The sequence below is a fragment of the Cryptomeria japonica genome, chromosome 2 (assembly GCF_030272615.1).
Source record: "Cryptomeria japonica chromosome 2, Sugi_1.0, whole genome shotgun sequence".
In the NCBI taxonomy this organism is placed as follows: domain Eukaryota; kingdom Viridiplantae; phylum Streptophyta; class Pinopsida; order Cupressales; family Cupressaceae; genus Cryptomeria; species Cryptomeria japonica.
In genome coordinates, this window is record NC_081406.1 from 68,844,783 (window position 1) to 68,871,256 (window position 26,474).

General features: G+C 37.4%; 1 protein-coding gene across 1 annotated transcript in view; it reads left to right on the forward strand.

Annotated features, from left to right (window-relative positions):
- The window catches only part of LOC131060536 (DNA-binding protein BIN4), a 180,178-nt gene that overhangs the window by 144,064 nt on the left and 9,640 nt on the right, over positions 1 to 26,474 (forward strand). The window lies entirely within an intron of this gene.

The window sequence follows — 26,474 nt, forward strand, 5'->3', positions numbered from 1 at the left end:
AAATTTGAGGTCTTATAACTATTTGTTTCTTTACCATGAAATTAATTTACTCCCTACAAGGATGAAGGAAATAATTTGTGCACCTTTGTTACTAGTTTTTGTGACATTTGATGTGTACTTGATGCATCAACAATAGATAGATTTGAGCAGCAATATGTTTGGTTCATCATAGTAGAGTCACCATCCCTTTCGAAACAGGAAATCCATAGAGCACACTTGATCTTCAAGGCAACAAATTGATCTAGGTTCAGCTCACCAGCAGATTCTTCATTTCATTTAGACCCCATAATTTCCATTCCCAACAAAAGTGCCATTGTGTTGGTGTAAGTTGATAGGCTGCCAGCAAAAACTCATAGCTGCAAAAATTTCTTCAATTACTATGTTGCAATGGTCTTCAAATGAAGAGCCAAGCTTTAATATCCCTAACAATGGCACAATTATGTTGGTGCTTAAACATGCAACTCCACAAATCGTAAAGACTTGCAACTACAACCTAAGGGCAAAGACTGTCAACATAGGTAATGGGTAGAAATCATGATTGGATAGTGGCTTGTATGGAACAAATATTATGAGCAAGTTAAACTCACCTTCATCTTTAGGCTTTGTAACACCAAGGGGGGTGTTCCTTGTAGTCTCAATAACAAGACAATTAATGAGAAATAAAGCATTAGACTCGGGGCCTTTATGCAGAGATACCCAACGTACTATGAACCTCAATATTTCTCAACGAGTTCATGTCAGCATTGACCTCCAATAAGCAAATAATAGTTCATTCTTACCAGGCACCAAAAGATAATAGCTATTATTCCCTAGCAAATGAATCCACTTAACATTGCATACACATGGGTAAGAGGAAGAAGACCACAACATAAACCTCCAACAATATTTTAGTTTTAGGATGTTTATTGCCTAGTTCTATTTGAATCATTATTGTTAACAATATGATAGGCTTAGAAATCATAAAGGAATTACATTAATAGTTACACAAGGATTCGTTGATGTATTTCATTCATGAGATATTACAAAATAAGTTAAAAAACTTTCATACATGCGGTCACCCAATCATGTTTACAATATATATATATATATATATATATATATATATATATATATATATATATATATATATATATATATATATATATATATATATATATATAAGAATATATATAAGATGACCAACGGTTGTTGAGTTGCCCACACACACCCTGTCTCCAATAGGGACCCCCTTTGTTTCACTTGCTTTGTTGATTGCTAACATCAGAGAGGGCTTAGAAATGCACAAATGCATCAGGGATAATAGGGTGAATACATACCCATAGGCCTGAATTTGCATTGCATCCTAGGGGCAAGGGAGCATGGAGGATGGAGCATAGGGTGAAGTTTAAGAATTAGAAGAACCAAGTAAAAAAAGAGAAGGAAGGAGAAGGGCCTTCAATGGCCAAACTTGATCCAAAGATGGACAATGAGCAAAGTTATGATAGATGAAAGCATTGGCCAAATTTGGACTTGAGACTAAATTTTGAAGTTTTCCTCCAAAACTCGGTGATAGCACACACAGTGAGAAGAATACCTTATTCCCAAAACCTATCCTAACACCGAATTTCTCCCTTAACTTGAAGCTCCATCCTAAAGTTCAGTGGCTGAACATAAAGTTGGAATATAACATGTTCCCGAAGTCCTTCCCAACAACAAAATTTCCGCCATCATTTTATGACATCCTTGCTCCATCAATGAGAACTGATTAGAGATATGTTCCATGGACCAGCACTGCCCTAGTTGATCAAGGAAAAAACCAATGGAATCTTGAAATGTTAAGTGCTGTCTTGTCAGGTTGCGGAAGTTCCAAGCCTTTACCTTCTTGAACCTGGAATTCCTAGTTTCCAAGCCTTTTTCTCCTTGAACCCCGGAATTCCCAGTTCTCAAGCCTTTCCCTTCTTGAACCTGGAATCTCAGAATCTTGGAATTCCTAGTTTCTAAGCCTTTTCCTCCTTGAACCCCGAAATCTCAGAATTCCTAGTTTCCAAGCCTTTCTCTTCTTGAACTCCAGAATCCCGAAATTCCCAATTCTCAAGCCTTTCCCTTCTTGAACTTGGAATCTTGGAATCCCGGAATTCCTAATTTCCAAGCCTTTCCCTTCTTGAACCTCGGAATCCCAGAATCCCCAGTTCTCAAGCCTTTCCCTTCTTGAACCCAGAATCTCGGAATTCCTAGTTTCCAAGCGTTTTCCTCCTTGAACCTTGGAATCCCAGAATCTCGGAGTTCTCGACTCCTCTCTCCTTGCAGTTGGGCCAGATGCTCAACCTCTAGTGACATCAGCACTTCCAGATGGTGTGATCAACGCTCAAGGTTGTTAATGCTCCACCAACTCCTGTGACTTGTCTACTTTCATTCATGGAGCTACAAGGGCTCATTTAATGGTTTTTTCAAGATTGCCATGAAGTGGAGTCCAAGGCCATGTTTATTTATGGTTACTTGATGGCCTTTATGTCAGGACTGCATGTCTTGAGATTGGAATTCCATGAAATCCACCTTCTAGAAGTATTTTTCTTCTTGGGATTGCCTTGTTAGGGTATGGCCACATTGCTTGCATACACACCATGTCAGGTCTGTGCACCTTCCTGCCTTCCCTGATTGGCATTCCTTTGTGCACGCTAGGGTCAAGGCTTCTTCTCCTTGACCATTGGTCTCTCCTCTGCAACTTGTTTGCTATATATAGGCTGTTAAGCCTCATTGTAAAAGGTTCTCTCCTTGCTGACTTGAGCTACTCTCTGCTCTTTCACTTCTTTTGAAGATTTGTATTATTTTTTGCATGTCTACAACTGTAAGTTTGGCCATTGGTCTGAGAATGAATTGAAATTATTATTCTTGCCTTCCTTCAACTTTTGCATGTTGTGAATGTTTTTCTTACCTTCATTGTAAGTGTATGTTTTGTGGCTTTCTCTAACGTATATGTTGTGTTAACTTGTTTTTGAGTGTGACTTGTGGGAAACCTTCTCCCCTTTTGACATTCAGCACATCCTAACCTCGATACATGCATTTGGGGTCATTCATGCAACTGAAGTTTGTGCATCTCTAAGTTATTTCAATTGATTTTTTGTGTCACTTCGGGGTGGGGGGAGGAATATCTCTTATCTTTTTCCTCTGCAAGCTGTTAGGATAGGTTTAGAAGTAGAATTCGGAATTTTGAGTTGGTTCAACACTTGCACTTGGATTGAGAAGGAAGCCGACATTTTCCGGAGATTCAACACCTTTGCGCAAGGTCCCACACTTCGGGGTTGTTTCCATGTTTCACAAGGTTGCTGAGTTGATAGCTCAACAAGAGTGCAAACTTTTTAACAACAATTTCCAATCCAAAATTCAAATATTACAGTCAGATCAGGAATAAAGGTTATTCCTTAATGTTTTCCCAACACTAAGGTTGCAACTGTCACACCATTTCAAAGCAGAAATTTCCTCATGTAATGTCTCAGGTCTGATTTAGTTCATCTATGGAGCTAGTGAAAGTATCAAAGTGTTAAGAAGGGATTCAAAGGCATAAACAAGGATCACAGTCTGAAATTCGGTAGTAGCACCCTAAAGTGGAATGAGCACTATTCAAAAAATCTATCTTAACACCGAAATTCTGAGCAAGAAACTCCAAGTTCAGTGTCTGCATCAAAGTTTGGAATAAGGCTCTTAATTCTAAAAGTGTTCCTAACAGCGAACTTCAGACGAAGATTCATCTCAAGTTCCACTTTGCCACTCAAAGGTCCGGGTTTAAGACAATGCTTCCAAATCTGGGTCAAAGGTCTGAGTTTCTAATGCAAGAGAGACTAAACATGGTCCAAAAGGAACTTTAGGAACCCCTAAGAATGTTGCTATGTCTTAAGTTTCAAGGGGCAAATTTGGTGGTAGCAGTTAAATTAGGATTAGGTGTTATTCCAAAAAATGTTCTTACCACCGAGTTTCAGCTCGAATTTCTAACCATACCCTTCAAGTTCGGTGGTAGCACTACAAATAGGATTAAGACTTATTCCTAAAAAGTGTCCTAATACTGAGTTTGAGACCGAACTTTTACCCTGCATGCTACAAGTTCAGTATTTGGAGTCCAAATCAAAGTAAGCCTTTTTCCAAAATGGCTTCTAGAAAGTTTAGTATTCAGGAAAGTTCAGTGCTTTCATGAGAAAAAGGAACAAGGCTTCTAAAAAGTTCAGTATTCAGGAAAGTTCAGTGCTTTCATGAGAAAAAGGAACAAGGCCATAATCCTTAAATGTTTCCTAACACTGAGTTTATCCCCAAATTTTGAGTTTTCACTTCAAAACTTGGTACTTGCAGTCCAAATAGGAATAGTCACTATTCCCAAAAGTCATCCTAACACCAAATTCTCTCCTAAATGTGTATTTTGCAGTCAAAATCAGAATCCAGCATGATGATCATAGAATTTGCCTTGGATCCAAGTTGCACAAAAAACCAATCTCTTATCGGCATATTGAGATAATGGATTCAAAACTGAAAATAATAAGGGGCATTCTATGTGTCTTAACTCCTAAATTTGTTGCACAGTCCAAGGTTAAGACAGAATTCATAGAACAGCAGGGTGCAAGTCAATTGGTCCAAGTTCCATGTTCCTTCTTCAATTTTGAGAGGTCAGAGCATGTGTTCTTCTTAGGGCTAAAGTCATGTTCGCTGGCAGCCATCAAGGTGGGATCCTTCTAATATAGGGTAGCTGAGTGGTGAAGTCTCATTAAGTATGAGGGGAAATGAATGCACATGGATCAAATAAGAAGGGTATTCGTAGCACTAACTCTAGAAACCCTTGAAATAACGAGGTTACTTATCCTTGCAGGCCCATACCACCAATGAAGGAACAAGATGGAGATCTAGGGCATAGGATTGAAGGTATGATCACATAGAGGAGCCAAGAGGAAGGGACTACTTGGGGAGCCAAGGATCCAAGCGATTCAAATAGCATTTCTGAAGTGTGCCGAAGGCTTCCCAAGACAAAAAAGAAGACAAAATCAAGGTTGAAACCCTGAAGATGTCAATGAACACACTGCAAAGGACCATCACTACATTCTAGAAAGCCCAAACAATGCCATTTCTGCAATTTCAGAAGGAAGAGTGGCAGATTGCAGAGGTGCTATAGGCAACATTCAAAAGTAGGAAGAGACAACTGGAGATGACAAGAATCTGAATTTATTGTAATTAATCTATTGTAAAATGACAACTTTCAGGCCACATATATCCCATGGAGGGTTTTTCCCCATCCACTAGTCTCAAGACTTTTACTACAGACTCTGAAAATTCTACAATTTGTTCAATCAATTCCCAAAAGTTGGTAGAATACATGTACTCTGCCACTGCTATGCCATTTGATTGATTTGTTAATCTAGACTCCATCCACTCAGTTGAAACAAACATTTGCCTCAAATTACTTTTTGTTCACATAGTTTCTGTAATGCAAGGAAGTGTGTTGCAAATCTTGTCACCCCTGGTCGAACTAGCTCCTTGCCTCCAGTGAAAGAGTGCATTTTAGTCAAAATCCTTGTGTGATTATAAGTAAATTTGGTAACCTTGTGAGCCTTTTGCAATGCCTCCTTAACCCATTCAATTTTTCCAATGTCCTCTAGGGTTAGATCAAAGCAATGTGTTGCATATGGTGTAAAAAACATAGAGGGGTATTTATCTGTTAGAAGTCTCCCAACATCAACACAAGAAACAACATTGTTTGTGATAAATCGAATTACATTTTGTGGCCCTATATCCGTAACTACCATGTCATGCATCTCAAACAATGCAGCTGTGGATTTCATTATATTAAATGCATCAACATATTTCAAAAAAATAGTGCCAATCTCACAAGAGACAAGGAAGTTAATGAGAGTTCGGTTCCTTCCATTTGACATGATGCTGCAACCAGTATTAGCCCATTGTAAATGATGCTCTTTAACAACATCTCAAACATCATGTACTGCATCTTTGAGCATACCAACCCTCAATGACTCATAAGATGGGGCTTGAAACCCAAGACCTATAGCTGCAATAGCATCTACCATAGGTTGCCAATATGGATTTCTGGAGGAATGCCAAGCTAGAGGAGTAACAAAAAATACCAATTGCCTTCTTTGCTTGTTCAGTGACGTTTTTCCTCCATCTTGTACTCTCCAAAGTGGTTTGTGATTCTATTGTAGTAGGAGTTTGGAAGAAAGCATGAATGCTTCCTCCACCTATGTTTGGTCCACGTGCTATAGAAGTAGGTGTTGACCCAAATTCCCTAAAACCCCCCATCTTCACCATTCTCCTCACCCAAATAGTTCCTCCTACATCTGCATAACTAGAACCTAGTTCAACCCCAATTCTCGCCTTTTTGGCCTTACTCTCAGCAATCCCTTGAAGAGATTGCTTTGCCTAATATGAGACATCTGTAGGGCATTCTTTGCAAATCTCAGTATTATTTCCTTGTTCTTTTGACAAATACCATTTGAAATGATAAATTCCACCACTGACTTCATTTAGACACCAATTGCATTTAATCTTCATGCTACCAACAATTGGTGTGCAATGTGTCCATGCAAAGTCTTCTTGATGTGGCATTGTGATCAATAGTCAGTTCTGCAAAAACATTTTAGTTTAGTCTTTGAGCATTTCAATGCCACTACTCAACATCCTACTTTTTTTTTTATGGTAAATCGATGTTGTATATAACAATAGAGATGGAAGCTCTATATAAAGAATTTACAAGGACAATGTTTCTAAAAGAAACAATCGTTAACAAAAGCTGAAACTGAAACTTTCCTAAACTAAGACAATTAGATAACCATTAGAAACATTACATTATTTTAATACCCTCCCTTAATGGTCATTGTCCTAACAACCCTACAAAAGACTATCTGGAGGTCTTTTGATTACAAACACAAAGAAGGCTGCCCCTTCTCTTCAAAACACTTTTTTGCTGTTGAGACCCTCCTTGGATCTGCAGAATGTTAATGATCAAGACCTTCCAACTTGATGTTGGGAAAACAAAAATCTTTCCCTCCTTGTAGCTAGAGACACTGAGAATAGCTTCTCAAACTGAAACCACGATTTTGAGGTGAAAATCCCTGAATCGACATACCCTTGTGCAGACCGTTGTCCTAGCAACTCTAGGTGTGATCCAGAATAGCTGCAAGAAATCAAACACGATTTTGAGGAGAAAACCCGATCAAAACCAGGCATGATTTTTGAGGAGAAAAATCAATCAAAACCTAGAGACTAAAACATCAGCGAGTAGTTGGCACTAAATCTGAGACACAGATCAGCATACAAACTTCATTTTTGAGGAAAAATGGTAGAACCCTAAAAACAAAAACACCCATGATTTTTGAGGATAAAGTCAGGGAAAACCCAAAATCTCATGCAAGCATCGCGAATTACAGATGACCAAACACAAACATTACAAGGACCATGTTTCTAAAAGAAACGATCGTTAACAAAAGCTGAAAAGGAAACTTTCCTAAACTGACTAAGACAACTAGATGACCATTATAAACATTACGTTATTTTAATACTTTTAAATAGGAAATTGAGGATTTAGAAATTGGCTGAATACTAAACAAGAAATTGTAATGATAATTGCTAAAATCATAAAAGAACCTGAATAAACAGCTAGTTTCTAAAGGTTTGGCTTGAAATTGTATGATTTAGAGATGAACATATCAGACTTCCATTAACAAATATTTAATGAGCAACCTAGATGAATGTGAAATAATGTATTTTCTTAAATAATCAATCTTATAGTATGACACATTAATACTAAGATTGGTACTTTTAGTACTATAATTCTCTTTTATCATAGGTAACCAGTCTGATATTAATTATGATCTTTAATTAATAGAGGGTCTGATTCAAATCTCCTCAAAGATAATTGTTATGCAGTGAGTCTGCTAGTACATTCTAGCTGATTCTACTATACAACATGCTTTTTAAATGACAAGGTTTATGGTTATTGGTTACAGTCTTACAGTTACAAAACTCCAACAAACAAAACACTAAACATGGGAAGACTGGAACTTTTTTAGTTTGGGGTAATGCTGGCACATTTAGAAAACAATCAGTTACAAACATCTCTACTAATTACGTTACAATAAGCTATTGAGTCTAAAAAACAATCAGTTAATAACATCTCTAACAGAATATGACAAAAAAGGAACTAACAATCCAGGGCCAAAGACAAAATGAGCACTTTGACTTGCATCAAAACCAACAACTATAACTAGCAGTTCACATGTTGTCTCTACTTTACGCTTTGATGGATGTCCATACCCTATTCCAAAACTTCCATTTCGGCACAGGCAGGGAAGATGCTTACACATTTTGCATACATCTACCAAGAAAATTGTAACTACAACATCTAATAATATTTATCCATCCTTTATGCTTTGGTGGATGTCCATACCCTATTCTAAAGTTGCCATTTTGGCACAGGCAGGAAGTATCCTGGCAAAGGTTGTAGAATTTGACTTCACACTTTGCAATTGCATTTGATTGAAAGTTTATAATGCCTTTTCAATAGATCCATTTTACAAGGTGTATCACAAGGAAAGACCTAATTAGGTGTATTTCCATTACTATTAAGTGTTGTTAACTACCTATGAAAAATTAAGCATCAATTCTTGTACAAAGGTAGATGATATAGTAGCTAGGGCTGCCAATGATTGCATTGATTGTCTATGGCTGAAAAATGCTTCAAAATAGCTCAAAGAAGGGGGCTTTGATGTGAATAGCTGCTGTAGAAGTGATGCCACTCAGGCGAAAAGGAGAGCCATTGACAATTCTTCCTTATTTAAACCTCGAAGTGGTAATGGAGGTGGTGAGAATGGCCTTGGAGGTAGTACATGTAATTTACTGGTTAATACACATTCAAGATAATTTTTATACGTATTTGTATATTACTCATTAATACGCATGACATATTGTTGACATGTATTTTGTACACAATCATACACAGAATAAAATACCCAAAGGCATCTTATCCTCTCTTGAATAAAGTCGCTAACTGCTGAAGATATCGCAAGAAGGATCAGTTAGGATGACTCCAATGTTCTTTTTAGTAGGGTCTCTACGTGTGGATAAGCACCAGTGGTCGTTGTGATTGCTGTGTCATCAAGGGGCCTTACGTTGCCGAAGATTTTGCTAAACTAAACAAGCTTTTCAAAAAATATCAAAAGGATAGGGTTTGCAAGAGGTCTAATCTAGTCTAACCCTAAGAATGACTCAACGTGGACAAGACTTGGTGAGATTCTACCAACTTCAATATTGCCATAAATTAACAACTCAATTGAAATTGATGCGATCTTCTAAGGTAACAAATGATTTTTCAATACATCAAAGATCAAGGACACTACCACGAAGGTACATATCCAAGATACAACAACGATTGAAGGTTTAAGCGATTCAAGTATCTCCAGTCGACCACGCAAGGCGTTCCTACAATCAGCAAGAAGCTAGTGGTTTGGAAAGCGAATCCTACCAAAAAATCAAGTCCAACACTTTGTCCTTCGAATTAACACACTACTTTGATTGAGAATGATTCAAGAAAAATGAACAACCATGAAGATAACCAAGAGAATTGCAACAAAACACCATAACTTCAATATTTCATTGATCTCAAAGCCATCATGTACAACAATTGTTTGAATTCCTTTCTCAAAGCTCAATCTTGCTACAAAAACAACTTGCTTCTAATCTCTCTAATTTCTCCTTAATCTCTAATTTTTCTAGTTCTAGTTTCTAGCTATTACAAAATGAAAAGAAATGAGGGTATATATAGCATCCTCAATTACAATGAACAGTCCCGATCGAAAGAAGATCAATGGCCAAGATTATGACACCTAAACCCTAATTAGGGTTTGTTACAACCATTACATAACATTTAATGCTTGACCAATGATAAAATTGTATTGCTTGGACACATGTCCTCTCCAGAAATTTCCACCAATGGATAGCTAGGGTAGGTACATCGGAGTTTGTGCCACCTTCTATGAATTAGGTACATTGAACCTGGACATTGTTGAGGTGGACCAATCCGACTGGAGGAGTGATGACTAGGATGCCACCTCGTCTGACACTTGTAGCTTGGTAGATATTCAATTTGATGTCGTTGAGAAGCTATCTTTAATTAACTCTTGTTCTAACTCCTTCTGTCCTTGATTTGCAGGATGATTGATGTACCTCGCCTAAGAATGCTGGATTGGAAAAGGTCGCCCTTATCTTGATTTGATTGTCCTTGATGAGACCGTCCTTGATCTGGCTTGATTTTCCTTGAGGGGAGAGTCTTCCGACTTGTGGATCTTTCGAGCTTGGGAGTCGCCATCTTGGTACCTACACAACATTTCACAATAAGTAATAGATTTTGCAATATACAAACATAGATTAGAGATTAATTTTTAGGAAACTTCATGATAAGTCCTTGAGTTATCATTTCTCAAAAAACGATTGAGCTATTGAAATTCAAAATTTCAAAATTCAAAACTTAAGGCTATGACGATCAAAATTCAAAATAAGACAAGGGATCACATCGCCATACCTTACTTGAGAGCTAACTCTAAAATGCAAAATAAAGAGATTCGCCTAGGCAAAAATTGATGTTTGGAAGATTTCAACGTGATTCCCTTCAAACGAACGTTCCCTTAGCACTTCGCCACCTTTGGGGGGGGGGTCTTCAATGTCTTGATGATAGCAAATTCGCCTCACTTGAAACAAACACACACTTCCCTTTGATGATGCTCGTGCCTTCTTTTGAATGGAAATTCGCTCCTTGAATACAATTCGCACTTCTCCTCTAATGATAATTTCGCACCTCCTTGTCCTCTTGATAGCTCGCATGCAAAGATTGTTTGAATGATGATTTGAAATGAAATGATTTACCCTTCCTTTATAGGCGCTCACCCCCTCCATTAACTCTAGGTCGACTTGGTAAAAATAAGGTAATTAAAAGCAATTTTTTAAAAATAAAAACCAAGGGCCGACTTTGTAAAAATAAAAGAATTTAAATCCAAGCGCTCAATTTGATTTTATTTAAAATAGTAATTAATTAATTAAATGCCTTCGTTTTTAATTAATTCGATTTTTTTTAAAAGGCAAAATTAATTAATAAATGCTCATGCGCAAATTTTAAATGCTATTAATTAAATATTCAAATTTTATCGATTTTTTAGCATTTAATAAAATTCAAAAAAATGTGTTAGCGCCAAAATTTGGAGAGGTAAGGGTACAAACCATATCGCTTTGGTCCCTGGGAGAGGGACAGGAGCGAATTATCATCTTAGTCTTGATTCTTTTGCCTTTTACGTTCAAAACCATCATCTCCACGTTGAAACTGGCATGTTTGCTAGGAATCTCGAGCTTGATTGACTTGATTTCGTAGACGAATGCTTTCTAAGGTTGATATCGCCCTGGTCCCTTGGTGAGGGACAGGAGCGAACCTTATGTTCTCCTTGATCTTTGTTTCTTCGATCACCAATCTTCATCATGCGGCAAGCAACAACGCCATCCCTCCATTCCACGCTTGCTTTACTTGGCTTTTACGAGGCACATTTGATGTTTGAAGGATTTTCGCCCTGGTCCCTTAGTGAGGGACAGGAGCGATCTTTATGCTCTAGCCTAAATTCGTCGTTTTTACACCTTGGCTTCTTGTTCATCACCTTCCAAATGACGCTTTCATCCTTATATAATCTTGCTTTGACGTGATCTTTGGAAGAAAATGAGTGATTTTGTAAATATCGCCCTGGTCCTTGCCTGAAGGACAGGAGCGATTTTGTCTCCTTGCTCTAGTTGATCACCTTTTGACGTTTAACTCCTTCGCATATCATCTTCTCAAGACACCTTAGACTTTGTGCAACCTTGTACGTCCTTGACTTAGCGTGATTTTTGAAAGAACTGGCTAGTATAATGAATATCGCCTTGGTCCTTGCCTGAAGGACAGGAGCGATTCTTGGTATCCTGGGCTCATCTTTGCTTCTATCAACTTGCAATCGCCTTCACAATGTAAAACAGTGTCCTTTGATCCTTCTTGAACGCTTGAAACGTGATCGACATCCAAAACTTAAGCATGTTTAGAAATTTCGCTCTGGTCCCTGAGAGAGGGACAGGAGCGAATTTGGGTACATAGTATAAATCTTTCATCATATTAACTTGCAATTGTCTTCAAGGTTCAAAATGATGCTCTTTACTCCCTTTCGAACACTTAAAATGTGAGTGGCAACTTAAATTTGGACACATTTGAATATTTCGCTCTGGTCCCTGACTGAGGGACAGGAGCGAACTTGAGCATATAGTGCAATTCCTTCATCTTTGGCGGTCCTTGCAACTTCATTCTTCATCGAGATACCTCAAAACGTCATCGCCACCTTACACCTTGACTTGGAGTGACTTGAATTTGGGTGGAAGGCAAGATAACTAACATTTTGCCCTGGTCCCTGGCTGAGGGACAGGAGCGAATTTTCATTTTCAAGTTCAATCACACTTTGCCAACTTCCACAATTATCTTCAATGGACTCGTTGTGCCCCCTTTCATTCATCTTTGGCCTGGAGTTCATTTTAACTTGGCAAGAAATTGATCTAAGGAAGAAATCGCTCTGGTCCCTGACTCTGGGACAGGAGCGCCTAGGCCAATATGGAGTTCATCAGGCGTCTTTCAATCTTCAATTTGGCTTCAACAGGTTCGTTATACCTCCTTTACTTGCTTCAAACTCAAAACTTACTTGATCTTCACTCGAATTTTGCCCTATGAGGAAAATCGCTCTGGTCCCTGGGAGAGGGACAGGAGCTAACATCAAGTTCGCCCTGGTCCCTGACTAAGGGACAGGAGCGATTTTGGCATTTTGGTCCATTTCCCTTCACGAAGGCACTTCAAATTATATTCAATTGATAAAACATATCTCCTCTGATCTCCTCAAATCGTCAAGTTGTTTAAATCCTGCAAGGACAAGGCAATGTTTGGTTTTGAGCTTCGGTCCTCCATTGAGGGACAGGAGCGATTTTCACTCCTGGGGCATTTCCGTGCTCATGAAATTCTTCAAATTATATTCAACGGAAAAATCATGCCTCCCTTTACTACTTCCACTCGAAAAATCATCTTGATCCTGCAGGGACAGTAAGATTTTTGAAAACGAGCTCCGGTCCTTCACTGAGGGACAGGAGCGATTTTGCTCCTACAGGCCAAAATATCATGATTTCGGGATTTTGATCACTTCACAAGGTAAAAACAAGTCATTTCCAATGCCCGGGATCAAATATCAAAATTTTCAAAATTTGGTCAAAATCACTCAATTGGACAAAATTCGCAATTTCATCATTCATACTTAGACAAATTTTAGACTCTTCATTCAAAATTCCAATTGAAAATAGACCAACTCACTTAGCCTCTGGCGAATTCTCTTTATTCAAAATTGCATCCTGCGAGAGGAAGCTCAAAAAAAAAGCTCTCAAGACTGACTGGACTTTGGCCTGAAAGCGACAAAACAGAAACCCTAAGGCTTGACCCTAAATCCAGACAACTGACAAACTACCAAAACCCTAACGTGTATTTTGTACACTATCAAACACAGAATAAAATACCTAAAGGTACCTTATCCTCTCTTGAGTAAAGCCTCTGATTGCTGAAGATATCGCGAAAAAGGATCAATCAGGATGACTCCAAGGTTCTTGTATGTAGGGTCTCTACGTGTGGATAAGCTCTCTATGGTATGATGTGATTTGCTGGAATCACAAGGGGACTTACATTTGATGCCTGAACTTCTGATTTGCTTTGAATATTGCTGGACACAGGATTTTACTAGCTTAGATTTGAAAAAAATGGAAAAAGGATGAGGGCGAAGAGAGGATCTAATCCTAATACTAAGAATGTAGGAGCAATGATTGATCTTTGATGAAACTCTAACTAGGTCTTGTTTTGACATCGCAGGACCATCTCCACAAGGCTAGTGCGATCTTCGAAGGGAAGCTTTATGATGTTCAAATCATCACTGCAAGCATAGACACCATCAGGTTGATGCATATCAATGAAGAAGCGACAATTGAAGTTAAGCTAAAGCTGAATGATTCCAGTTGACTATGCAAGGCAAGTTTGCAATCAACAAACTGCTAGTAGTATGGATATACGAATTTCACCATCAATCAAGCACATTTCTTCCACTCATCTAATCATAAAATCAAACATGAGAAGTATAAAGACCATGCAAATTGTCGAATCGACCCATAAATTTCACCATTTCTTCAATGAAGTTACAAGTCTTTTACAACAACATCTTGGCAACAATCTTTGCTTTCTCTCTCTACTCTACTCTAATTGCTATTCTCTCTCTATCTTCTAACTGCTTCCAACTATTCCTAACTATTTTCTGATTCTCTAACTATTGCTAATTGCCTTTACAAAATGAAATGCCAGGGCTTATATAGTGCCCTCAATACAATTCGATGGCTTAGATCAATTCGAGATCAATGGCCAAGATTCAACAATGAAAACCCTAATTAGGGTTTGTTACAACCATTACATAACATTTAATGCTTGACCAATGAAATAATTGTATTGCTTGGACACATGTCCTCTCTGGAAAAATCGACCAATGGATAGCTGGGGTAGGTACATCGGAGTTTGTGCCACCTTCCGTGAGTTAGGTATATTGAATCTGGACATGCTGAGGTGGACCATACTGACTGGAGAAGTGATGACTAGGATGCCACCTCGTCTGACACTTGTAACTTGGTAAATATTCAACTTGGTGTTGTTGAGAAGCTAGCTTTAATTAATTCATCTGGAACTATCTGCTTCTTCAACGAACCCTTGTTCTAACTTCTTGTGTCCTTGATTTGCAGGATGATGATGTACCTCGCCTTGGAATGCTGGATTGGAAGATGTCGCCCTTGATGACGTTAGTCCAAGGAAGGCCATCCTTGTCGATGCTAGGCTGGATCGAAGAAGGTCGTCCTTGTCCTTGCTTGATCGTCCTTGAGGAGAGTCTTCCGACTTGTAGATCTTTCGAGCTTGGAGTCGCCATCTTGATACCTACACAACATATTAAAATTAGTAATATATCTTGAAATCTAAAAATTAAACTTTAAAAGGAAGATTCAAGATAGGAAACTTCATGATAAATCTTGAGTTATCATTTCCTAATTTAGGATTTTCAAAGCAAAATTTAAATCTTCAAACCTGGTGCCAAGGTGATTGCGCCATACCTCCACTTGGGAATTAATTCTAAAAAAATGATGCAAAATAAAGCAAGTTTGCTAGGCAAAATGTGGATCGAAGTCCTCAAAATATGCTTCTTCTATCAACTTCACCACCTCTAGCCTTCAACGCTTTGAGGAAAATTCGCTCCTTCTTTAGTCTCCAACTAAATTCGCTCCTCCTTAGACCAGATTTCGCACCTTGTTGTTCTTCTCCAAATCGCACTTGTGTGAGTGGATGAATGATGGATTAGAATCGCTAAACACACCTCTACTATATAGGCGCTTACCTCTTTGTTTTCACAAAGGCCGACTTTTAGAAATAAGGCAAATAATAAGCAAATTTAAATAAAAGGGAGGCCGACTTTATAAAAATATAAAAAATATAACCCCAAGCGCTCTCCCTTTTTATTTAATTTAATAATTAATCAATTTAAATGCCTTTGTATTTAATAATTTCGATTTTTAAAAAAGGCCCAATCAATTATTAAATGCCTTATGCGCTATTTTTCAAATGCCATTTTAATCAAATAATTCAAAGTTTTTATCGAATTTTAGCATTTAATGTATTTCAACATTTATTGGCGCCAAAACATGAGAGATGTAAGGGATACAAACCACATCGCTCTAGTCCCTGGGAGAGGGACAGGAGCGATTATACATTTAGGTCCTCCATCTTGCATTTTTCACGTTTGAAACTTCATCTCCTACGTCCAAACTGGGATCTTTATTCGTAACTTGATGCTTGATTGATTCTATTTTGTAAATGAATGCCTCTTAGAACCATTATCGCCCTGGTCCTTGACTGAAGGACAGGAGCGAACTTGCATCTTTGCTTAAGTTAGTCACCTTTTGACGTTTGGTTCCTTGTCCATCATCCTTCCAAGGACATATTCGATCTTGTATAACTTTGCCTTGGCGTGGTTTTTTGGAAGGGATGATGGTCTTCATAGAAATCGCTCTGGTCCTTGACTGAAGGACAGGAGCGAACCTTTGTTCCTTGGGCTAATCCTTGTTCTTATCATCTTTCGATTGTCTTCAAAGTATAAAATGGTGTCTCTTACTCCTTCTTGAACATTTGAAATGGAAGTGGCACCTCAAAATTAAGCATACTTAGACATTTCGCTCTGGTCCCTGGGAGAGGGACAGGAGCGAACTTGACCATTTCCATCACTTTTCGCGGTCCTTGCAACTTTGTTCTTCTTCGAAGCGTTCCAAACATCCTCGCCCCCTTGTACCTTGGCCTGGATTTATTAAAATTCGAAGGGGAAGTCTAAATAACCAAGATTTCGCCCTGGTCCTTGACTGAAGGACAGGAGCGAACTTTCATTTGTAGGCTCAATCATTCTTTGCCAATGTTTAAAACTATCTTCAATGGATCCGCTATGCTCCCCTTCACTCATCTTTGACATGGAATTTGCTTCAAATTGGTGAGAAATTTGTCTTAGGAAGAAATCGCTCTGGTCCCTTGGAGAGGGACAGGAGCGCCTAGGACAAAATAGGCTTCATTGGCGTCTTGCACTCTTCAAAATTATATTCAATAGATTCGTTACGCCTCCTTTTACTTGCCTCAAACTTAAAAACTCATTTCACTTCGCCAAAAACTTGTCTTGTGGAGGAATCGCTCTGGTCCCTGAGAGAAGGACGGGAGCTACCATTAAAATTCGCCCTGGTCCCTGGCAGAGGGACAGGAGCGATTTTGCTTCTAGGGCCAATTTTCTCCTTCGAGGTGCAACCAAATTATATTCAATGAGTAAAATGTACCTCCCTCGATCTTCTCAATTCACGAAATCGTTCAAATCTTTCAAGGGCAAGGCAATTTTGGATTTCAAGCTCCGGTCCTTCAGTGAGGGACAGGAGCGATTTTTGTCCTCCAGGCCCAAATGCTTCACTTTTCACCATGAAATGTCTTTGCTAGGGAAGATATCATCCTGCTTCATGCTATGAATAAAAGTTAATGTCCAAAAAAGGTCTAAAATTGTGCATATAAAGAAAATCGCTCTGGTCCTTCAATGAGGGACAGGAGCGAATTTGACCTTCTAGGCAAAAACTTCATCATTTCATTGTTTTTGATCAAGTCTGGATGCTCTATCACGTTCATTTTGCCCTTCACCATGCCTTTGATGTCTCAATTCGTCCAAACAAGGTCAGGAATGGCTCAAATAAGTATTATCGCCCTGGTCCCTTGGTGAGGGACAGGAGCGCTTCGCCTTGGTCCTCCTGGGAGGGACAGGAGCGAAGTTCGTTCTGGATCCTCAGTGAAGGACAGGAGCGAAATTTGACTTTTCGAACTCTCTATCAGGACAATTTTAATGGAATATAACATTTAAGTATAAGTGACATTTTAAGTTATATTCCATATATACTTTCAGGATGTTTGAGAGTGGTTTCGGACCTCCAGGAGTTATATTGCAAAATCTAGTTTTTGGAGGTTTTTTCAGTTTCCAGACTTAGTCAAATTCAGGATCAGGACATTCCAGACTTAGCCAAAATTCAGGATCAGGACTTTCAGACTTAGCCAAATTTCAGGATCAGGACATCACTCAAGCCGGACTTGCTTATCCAATTGATCTCCCCGACAACACTCAAAATGCAAAGGCTAACTAACAAAACCCTAAAAGACCTAGAAAACAAACCCTAAAAAACAAACAACAAAAAAAAAAGCAAGGGTCCCCATTTGCAATGGGGCGATGTGTGAAAACGTGACAACACATATCAACTATGAGTATTAAACTTACAGATACGTATCAAACTTGCAAATACTCATTGTTTAATACCAGAAAGTTAAGCTAGATGAGTATTAAACTTATAGATACATGTGTAAATTACACATTTTTGTTTACTTCATTTCTAGTAGAATTTGTAGTTTATTGGTTGTATGTATGTATGTGTATGGTTGTGTATGTCTGTATGTTTGTGTTATACTAGATACGTATAACACACAAACAAACATATATACATAGACATACACAAACATACGTATATACACAAACATACAAACACATCGTAAAAAAGAAAGAACTGTAAAAGAAGCTTAAGAAGCCCACCTTCAACTAATTCGTAGAATTTGAAGTCACTAGTGAAGCCTCTATCGTGCGACCTAAAAACAACACATATTCTCTTCGACCTCAACTTCTTTCTCCTCGAGAATGAGTTGAATGAATAACCTATTGCCACGCTTTGCCATGAATAGAAAATTTCGTAGATTTTTTAGGGTTTTTCGCAATAGTTCTCTCTTTCACGGGCTTTGTGCGATTTTTATTCGATTAAATGTGCGTTTTTTTCGCGAGTAAAACACGAAATAATTGTTGACCAATTAATTCCAATTTTTTGGGGGAAAAATCGGCTCCAATGTTGACTCCCGATTAATTGGGTATAATCTCATTTTTTTCTAGATTGTTGCTTCTATGGTTGAGACCATTAACTAAAAGTTGTTAGGGTTTCTAGAGGTCAAATCTGGGCCATTGAATGGATTTAATCTTGGCCATTGATTCAAAATGTAAAATCTATAAAAGGCCAGTGCCTCTCTCATTGTAAAGGGTTAGAAAATAGTCAGTTAGAAGGTAGAAATTAGAAAGTAGAAGTTAGAATTAGGGTTAGGAGTAGAATAGAGTAGGAATTGTTGAGCAGAGATTGTTGTAATGGCAGTTAAAAAAACTGAATAAAACATTGAAGAATGGTGTTTTGACATTTGGCTTCTTCTGAATGTATGGTTTCTTTTCATCAATTAGCTAAAGTTCAGTGATTTTAATGGCGGAGTGTGAGGATATCTGATCAGTTTTTGGTTCATACCAATGGAGATATGTTGAGTATAAGTCTCTATGTATGGTTAGTCTGAGCCTTTTATTGTTGTTAGTTCAATCGTGAATGTTCATTTAAGTTGCGCTAGAACTTGGTACTTAATGGGTGTTCATGGTCTAAAAATCCTTTTATTTCCCTTTGGAGATTACACTATTTCTATGGCATTGTGAGTTTGTCTCTGGCTAAGAAGGAACTAGTTTTATGTGAAATTTCTCTATCCACGACACCAACCATTACTATATCATTGACCCTAGTTTCTCTGAACCCTATCCTTTTGCTATTTATTTAACCAGTTTGAGAAGTGAACCATCAATCAAAATGTTGTATTAGATGCAGGTCAGCTTGTCAAATGTGTAAGTCCCCTTGTGATTACCAGTAAATCACATCATCACTGAGTTATCCTAAGTAAAGTGAAGACTTGACACTAGAAACCTTGGGGTTATCTTGTTTGGTTAGCCAGAAGTCATATAGGATTTCCTTATTCAAGAGAGAATAGGATAGACTCCATGCATTCTATTATGCATTGACGGAAGTGCAAACCTTCCCATCAACAAGTACTACCAACCATTACCAATGGTCAACCGCCTACAACTAAGAACTAACTTACTAACTAACATCACAACTAATTTAATTATTTGTTGACTACACCAGCCTCCCCAAAAAGTAAGTCGTCTTCCAGATGATTGGCAAACAAAATTGGAAGGTAGAATAGAAAGAACTAATAATTTATTGAGGAGAGGTGAGTGAGAGGACTTCCTTGGAGGTGGATTAACTAAGGATGTCCTGGTGCAACCTATAAACCTCCTCCATTTGAAGCTTCAAATGATGAGCTGCTAATAGATCTTGCTCCCAAGTAGTCTTCACCAATTTACAATATTTAATCATATAGGAATGGTGAAACCTAAACTATTTCTATAATTAATGATAAAGATGATTATAATAAAAGGTGTTTGGCATCTCGCCAATCAAATTAGTGGCTACTTCGTTGTGAAATAAAGTCATAGTTGGAAAGAGGATGAAGACATGCCTATAAATGAATAGTGGAACAAAGATTGAGTGTGCATACAAACTCATAAAATAAGGAAACTGCAAACATTTCTTAATTTTCCCCTATAGATTAGCAATATTCCACACGCAACAGAAAATGACCATCACAAATGAGTTTCAATGCATTAGAATTCTTGTCATACAACGATCAGATCTTGCGACAATCATGCCAATAAATGTGGCAAGTGAGAAACAAAAATTAGGTTCAAAGCCTTTTCTAAGATAGTACAATTTTTCATGGAGATGTAAATTTGTAGGCCAAACCCTACTAGAATATACCTTCCCCTGATTTATAGACATGCTCATCATTTACAAAGCTATACATTTAGCCAAATGCCCTAGAATCAGCTTGAGGTATTTACAATCAAGGAATTTGTTTGACAACCAACCCTTGATACAACAATCAACCTTTTGCATATATACCCCTTTGTTATCATGTGTTAAGGCAGCTTGGGAAGGATTTCACGAGTAAAGTAGAAGTTTTGTGGGTCAAAGCAATTGGGGCAAGCCAATTTGCACACCTACATGCAAATGTCCTTGGGTCCACCATTGGCTGGCCTAGGGCAACAAAAAACCATTTCCTTATTCAAATGAATATCTAGGTAACCCACCAATAGCCTTGTGGTGGCTAGCTTCTCAATTGTAGCTTTCATGTAGATTAATTCATCTTCTATCTGCCATTGAAATCTACATGTGGACTCGTGCCCTTGGAATGATCAATGGAATTTTGGCAAGATAAGTGTCTTTGTACATCCACAAGGGGTTAGATTTGATCATTTAATATGTTCTAGAGAAAACAAGGGAGTAGGTGAGGTATTCTCATATCGTTTATTAGTGACGAGCTAAATTGGGGACAGAGCACAAGTAGACCACACAACTTAGACATATTTCGCAATTTTGGGACATGGGAAAATGGGTCCCATAGGTTTCTTGCTTGTTTTCTTTGGGAAAATATTAGTCATACAAGGATCATTTCCTAGTGAAATCTTTGGAATAATGACATGAACACAAAAGACAAAATAATTGCATCACTTATGACATTATCTACTCAATTGCAATTGATAAAATTGAAAGAAAAATGAGATTACTCTCAATTGAAAAATTTAGTTATTCACATTACTCGAAAAACTATTACATACTACATAGTATTGGTTTCCTAAATCTATTTTATTTCCATATAAAACGAATTACAACAATAGAATTCCCAAAACCAACTTTATAAATTAACAATAATGTCTTTCTTTCTTTATTTATTTAAATATATTTTCAAGCACTAAATTCGAACATCCCTCCTTAGTGCTGACATAGAGAAAAACCAAATTGAGAATTAGTACAAATATTCTTCGTTACTTTGATGTGTAATTTCTTCATCATTTGTAGTGTGCTGCTTTTCTTCTATTATCATAATGTTATTTTGCAGCTTTTCATAGAGGAGATCCCGTGCTCTTTGTTTGCAATTTAGTACAACATGTCTTGTCTTTTTACAAGAAAAACATGTGCCTCTTGCATGTTTGAATTTTGTCGCATATTTTGATTCTTGGTAGGAAGTATTGGGCTTGTTTTGTGCAGCTAATACGACTTTTTCTTTTGAAACATGCTGTTTAAAAGTATGGCTTTTGCATCGTTTTCCTTTAGTTCTTCATTTTTACCAGTCAACTGATTTATCAAAGAATGGAACTTATTGATGTGAGGCACTATATCTTCACCTTCTTCCATTTTCAATTCATAGAACTTTTGTTTTATAGCTAGCTTACAGGGTTCGCCCCTTGACACCCCTGGTACTGGTCTAGTTCGGTCCGGGTCCTTGGTTCGGGTCCGGTCCGGCTTTGGTTCGAATTTCTCAAAGATGGTTCGACCTGGCTCGAACCCAGGCGGACCAAGATCGAACCCGATTGAACCCAAGTGGACCCAGGTCAAACCCGGGCGGCTGAGCGGCCCAAAAAGCAATATATTATGCAAATTTTTTTATTTTTATTTTTGGAATCCGCCAAGTAAAAAGTGAATTTTATACCCTAAAAGTGACTTCTAAAACATAATCTTGGCTCATTTCTCCTCATTTGTGTTCCAAACAAAAGTTTTTTGACTGCAGGTTGAAGAAAGGGTGAACAAAGTTTGGCTTCCAAGATCAAATAAGAGTTGAAGACTGATTTTTGAAGCTTCAACAAGTGTTGCAGCATCATTTCCATACATTTGCAAGCTCCCATTGGCTACAAGAGGTAGGTTTTTTAACATTTTTTTCCAACTATTTTTGTTTCACAAATTCTCAAACATGAAACATTAATAGTTTTTCATTATTTTGTTTTTGTTTTTGAATATGTTTATGTTATTTCTTGCCATAGGAACTAGAATGGCATCTACCTCTTCCTCCATTGACAATGAACAAACAATTAAAAAACAAAGAAATGATTCAAATTCTCCCTTATGGAAGTATGTTGACATTATAAAACCACTTTCAGGAGGTGGGGGATTCCGTTGGAGATGCCAAGGATGTGGTATTGAATGTAATAGTTCATATTATTGGGTGGTAGGCCATTTGTGTGGAATAAAAGGAAGAGGCATAAAAAAATGCCCTGGAAAAGATGGTAAACCTATACTAGATGAGACAGTGATGAAATATATTAGGGAGCATGAGGAGGCAAAAGAGAGAAGCCCATAGATTGAATCAAACCGCACCAAAAAAAACAAGGGGATTGTAAGCCCCATCTAATCTCGATGTAGTAGAAGACCACCCCTTCTTTTCCACAAATGAACCTGAAAGTGAACCACCCTTGACACGCAAAAAAACAAAGGGGCCTTTAGAACCGCATTTCAAAATGAGAGTAGAGACATTGCTGACCAAGATGTAGCAAGGTGCATATATGCAAATGGGTTGGCTTTCAATGTTGTTCGCTCCCCATATTGGAAGCAAATGTCGAAAAGTGTCTCCAAGAGGGTATAAGGGCCCAGGTTATGAGAAGGTACGTGTAACATTATTGGAGAAAGAGGTGAAGGGGGTTGAAGATGCATTGAAACCCATAAGGGATTCATAGGCTGAAACAAATGTAACAATTGTTTCAGATGGGTGGAAAGATTCTAAAAATCGTCCCTTGATCAATGTCATGGCGGTGTCCCCTAAAGGGGCAATGCTTTTGAAAGCTGTGGATTGTGAGGGCCAAGTAGAAGATGGCCAATTTATTTCAAATATTCTCATCTCCGCCATTGAGTCAGTGGGACCCCACGATGTTGTTCTAGTCATAACGGACAATACAAAAAATTGTAGAGCTGTTGGTTTGTTGGTTGAGGAACGCTATGATCACATCTTTTGGACACCTTGTGCGGTACATTCACTCAATCTTATGCTACAAAAGATTGGGACTAAAATAAAATGGATTAGAGATGTGTATGCAAAGGCTGAGGACATCCAGATGTTCATCACAAACCACCACATGTCTCAAGGGATTTTTAGATCCTTTTCGAATTTGGAGCTATCGAAGGTAAGTGAAATAGTAATTTAATTTTTCATTTTCTGATTTTTTTAATTTTCAATGTTCATAATATCATTTGTAAGCTATATTGTGTATTCTTCTTTAAAGTTTGGCTTTATTTATTAATCATTTTGGCATTAATTTATGTTATAGATTGCTGAGACCTGTTTTGCATCAAACACAATCGTCTTGAGATGACTTGTGAAAGTTAGTGTGGCACTATGCAATATGGTGATCAACACCAATTGGACTGTATGGAAGCAGAGAAGCAATGAGAGGGCAGCAAAAATTAGGGACCGAATATTGAATGAGAACTGGTGGGATCTTGTGACATATCTCCTTAGTATCACTGAGCCCATAATGAGCATGATTCGCTATACTGACATGGGTAGGCCTTGCATTGGTGAGATTTATGATGGCATTGACTCAATGCTTGAAAAAATGAAGTGCACTATAAATGCAAGAGAGAAAGACCCCAATGAGTAATTCTTCAAAGAAGTGGAAGCAATCGTTGTTGAAAGGTGGAATAAGATGACCACTCCTTTGCATCTTCTTGCCTATGCCTTGACACCAAAGTATTATAGCAATCAATTTCTTGATAAACCAAGAAGGATTCCACCATGGAGAGATCTAGAAGTATTTGATGGGTACAAGGCAACATTTCTTAAACTATATCCCAATGATGATTCGTGAGATACTGTTACAAATGAGTTCATAGAATTTGCAAATGGGAATGGTCTAAGTGTTGATGCTCTTCGCCATAGATCCAAGAAGGATGCTCATAGTTGGTGCTACTTCCATGGCACATGCTTCCAACACCTACAACCCCTGGTTGTCAAGTTTTATCACAAGTTTATTTATAGTTTACTTTGTCTTCATAGGTTGCTAGTAATTTTTAAATTTTATTTTATAAATGTATAATTTTAATTGTTTACTTTGTCTTCGTAGGTTGCTAGTTCATCTACTTCAGAAAGAAATTGGAGCACATACTCTTTCATCCACTCAGTAAAGCGCAATAGGTCGCTATAAAAAAGAGTGGAGAATTTAGTATATGTGCATTCCAACCTATGTTTTCTTTCACACAAACAACGTGACTACACCCAAGGGGAAACAAAGATGTGGGATATAGAGCCAGAGCATACTGATTTGGATGCTCCTGCTTCTTAACTTTTGCATTAACACTTGATGACTCGGATACCGAGCAAAGTTACAGTGCAACTGCAAGTGGCATTGGCTCATCTAATGTCAATGTCAATGATGAGGAGGATAAGGATGAGGAGGAGGAGGATGATGAATTAGAAATTTAGAGAATCCATTTGATGATTAAACTTGAAATTGTTGAAAGTTGAAATAATGATACTTGAATATGTTGTCATTTTGATATTAAACTTGATGTATATGATGCTATTATGGTATGATCATGATGCTATGATTACAAGTTTATGTTTGTTTTGTTGTTTATATGATGCTATGTGACATGCTAATCTTAATTCATGCTTATAGGCTGCTCAAATATATATATATATATATATATATATATAATTTACATGGTTTTGTACTAACGAACCCAAACTCCTTTTCAAAATTTTGCCGTACCGGTTCTTCAAACCCGAACCAGCAACCTAGTTTTAAAGTTATTTCTGCACTAACAGCTATTGATCCAAATAGAGTATTTAAATGTTTCCCAGATTTACTTAGAATATTTTTAAAATCCACATGATGTACGTAGGGTTTCTTATCTTTAACCTTCCATTTTTTAATTTCATCTACATTTGTTGGCTTTGTAATTATACCATCAGCAATATCCTCAAGATCTTTTTCAATTAGTATCAATTGTATTTGAATTTGAATGGTGAAATTCATTTCCATTGAACTTTTTGTAAATACTTAATTTATTATTTATCCATTTTATGCTTATACAAAGATCTCAATAAATCTTATAAACCTTATATCAATTAACTGCACACCATTACAAAATTATTTTGAATAGATACAATTATTTCCCACAATTTCTTTTTTTAAAGAATACTCTTTTTTAAATTTAAGTGAAATTTTTACCTTGCCTGTCTTCAGTGTAAAGATGGCTTCACAACAGCATGAAATTTGTGGTTTGAGATGATGTTTCTGCTCTTATTGCTGCTGGATTTTCAACACAATAGTTTGTTTGCTGTTTGTTTTTCCAATATTTATGCCACCAAAAACATCAAACCATATCAAATAAAATTTGGTTAAAAATTAGTTAGTGGCTGGGCACAACAAATATATGGTAGAAAAGACAAAAGACATTCAATCTGTGAATGACTGAACTATGCAAAATCCTTATCTTTTTAAATACCTTAAAAGATTCACTCAAAGCCTAATTCAAACACTGCATATGATAATAAAAACTGTTAAAAAAAAAACTTTCAAGCACCCTTTCAAATGCCTGTCACGGGTGCAATGCCTCTTCTGATCATATTATTTTAATATTTCAATGAAAAAATAATACCACAGTTTAACGGGCACGATTGGCAGGTTGTTACTCTGGAAACTTCTCAAAAGAATGCCTTCAAAATATTCAAAATATCTCATTAAATCTTCAAAATGCCTCTGCAAATTCAAAACATGCATCAATCTTTCAAATCGCCTCTGGAAATTTGCAGTGCCTCTTCAAATTGGTGCATGCAATGTTCAAATCTGATTAAATTTCTTTCAAATGCTTTTCACTTCTGCTGATTCCTGCACCAAAAAAAAAAGCATGGAAAAACATCCAATTTCAATGCCTGGATTGAGCACACTTCTTTGGCCAAATGGGGTATATCAAAGCGGCATTAATCATTTGTGGAATTAATTGGCAAAACAAAAGTTTGATTTTTTGAAAAAATCAGATTTACAAAAAACGTAAAAAATTGCAGAAAAACAATCAAAAATTACTTTTTTTTATATATATTTAAGGGAAAATCCATAGCATAGAGATATTGTAAGCAAATAAAA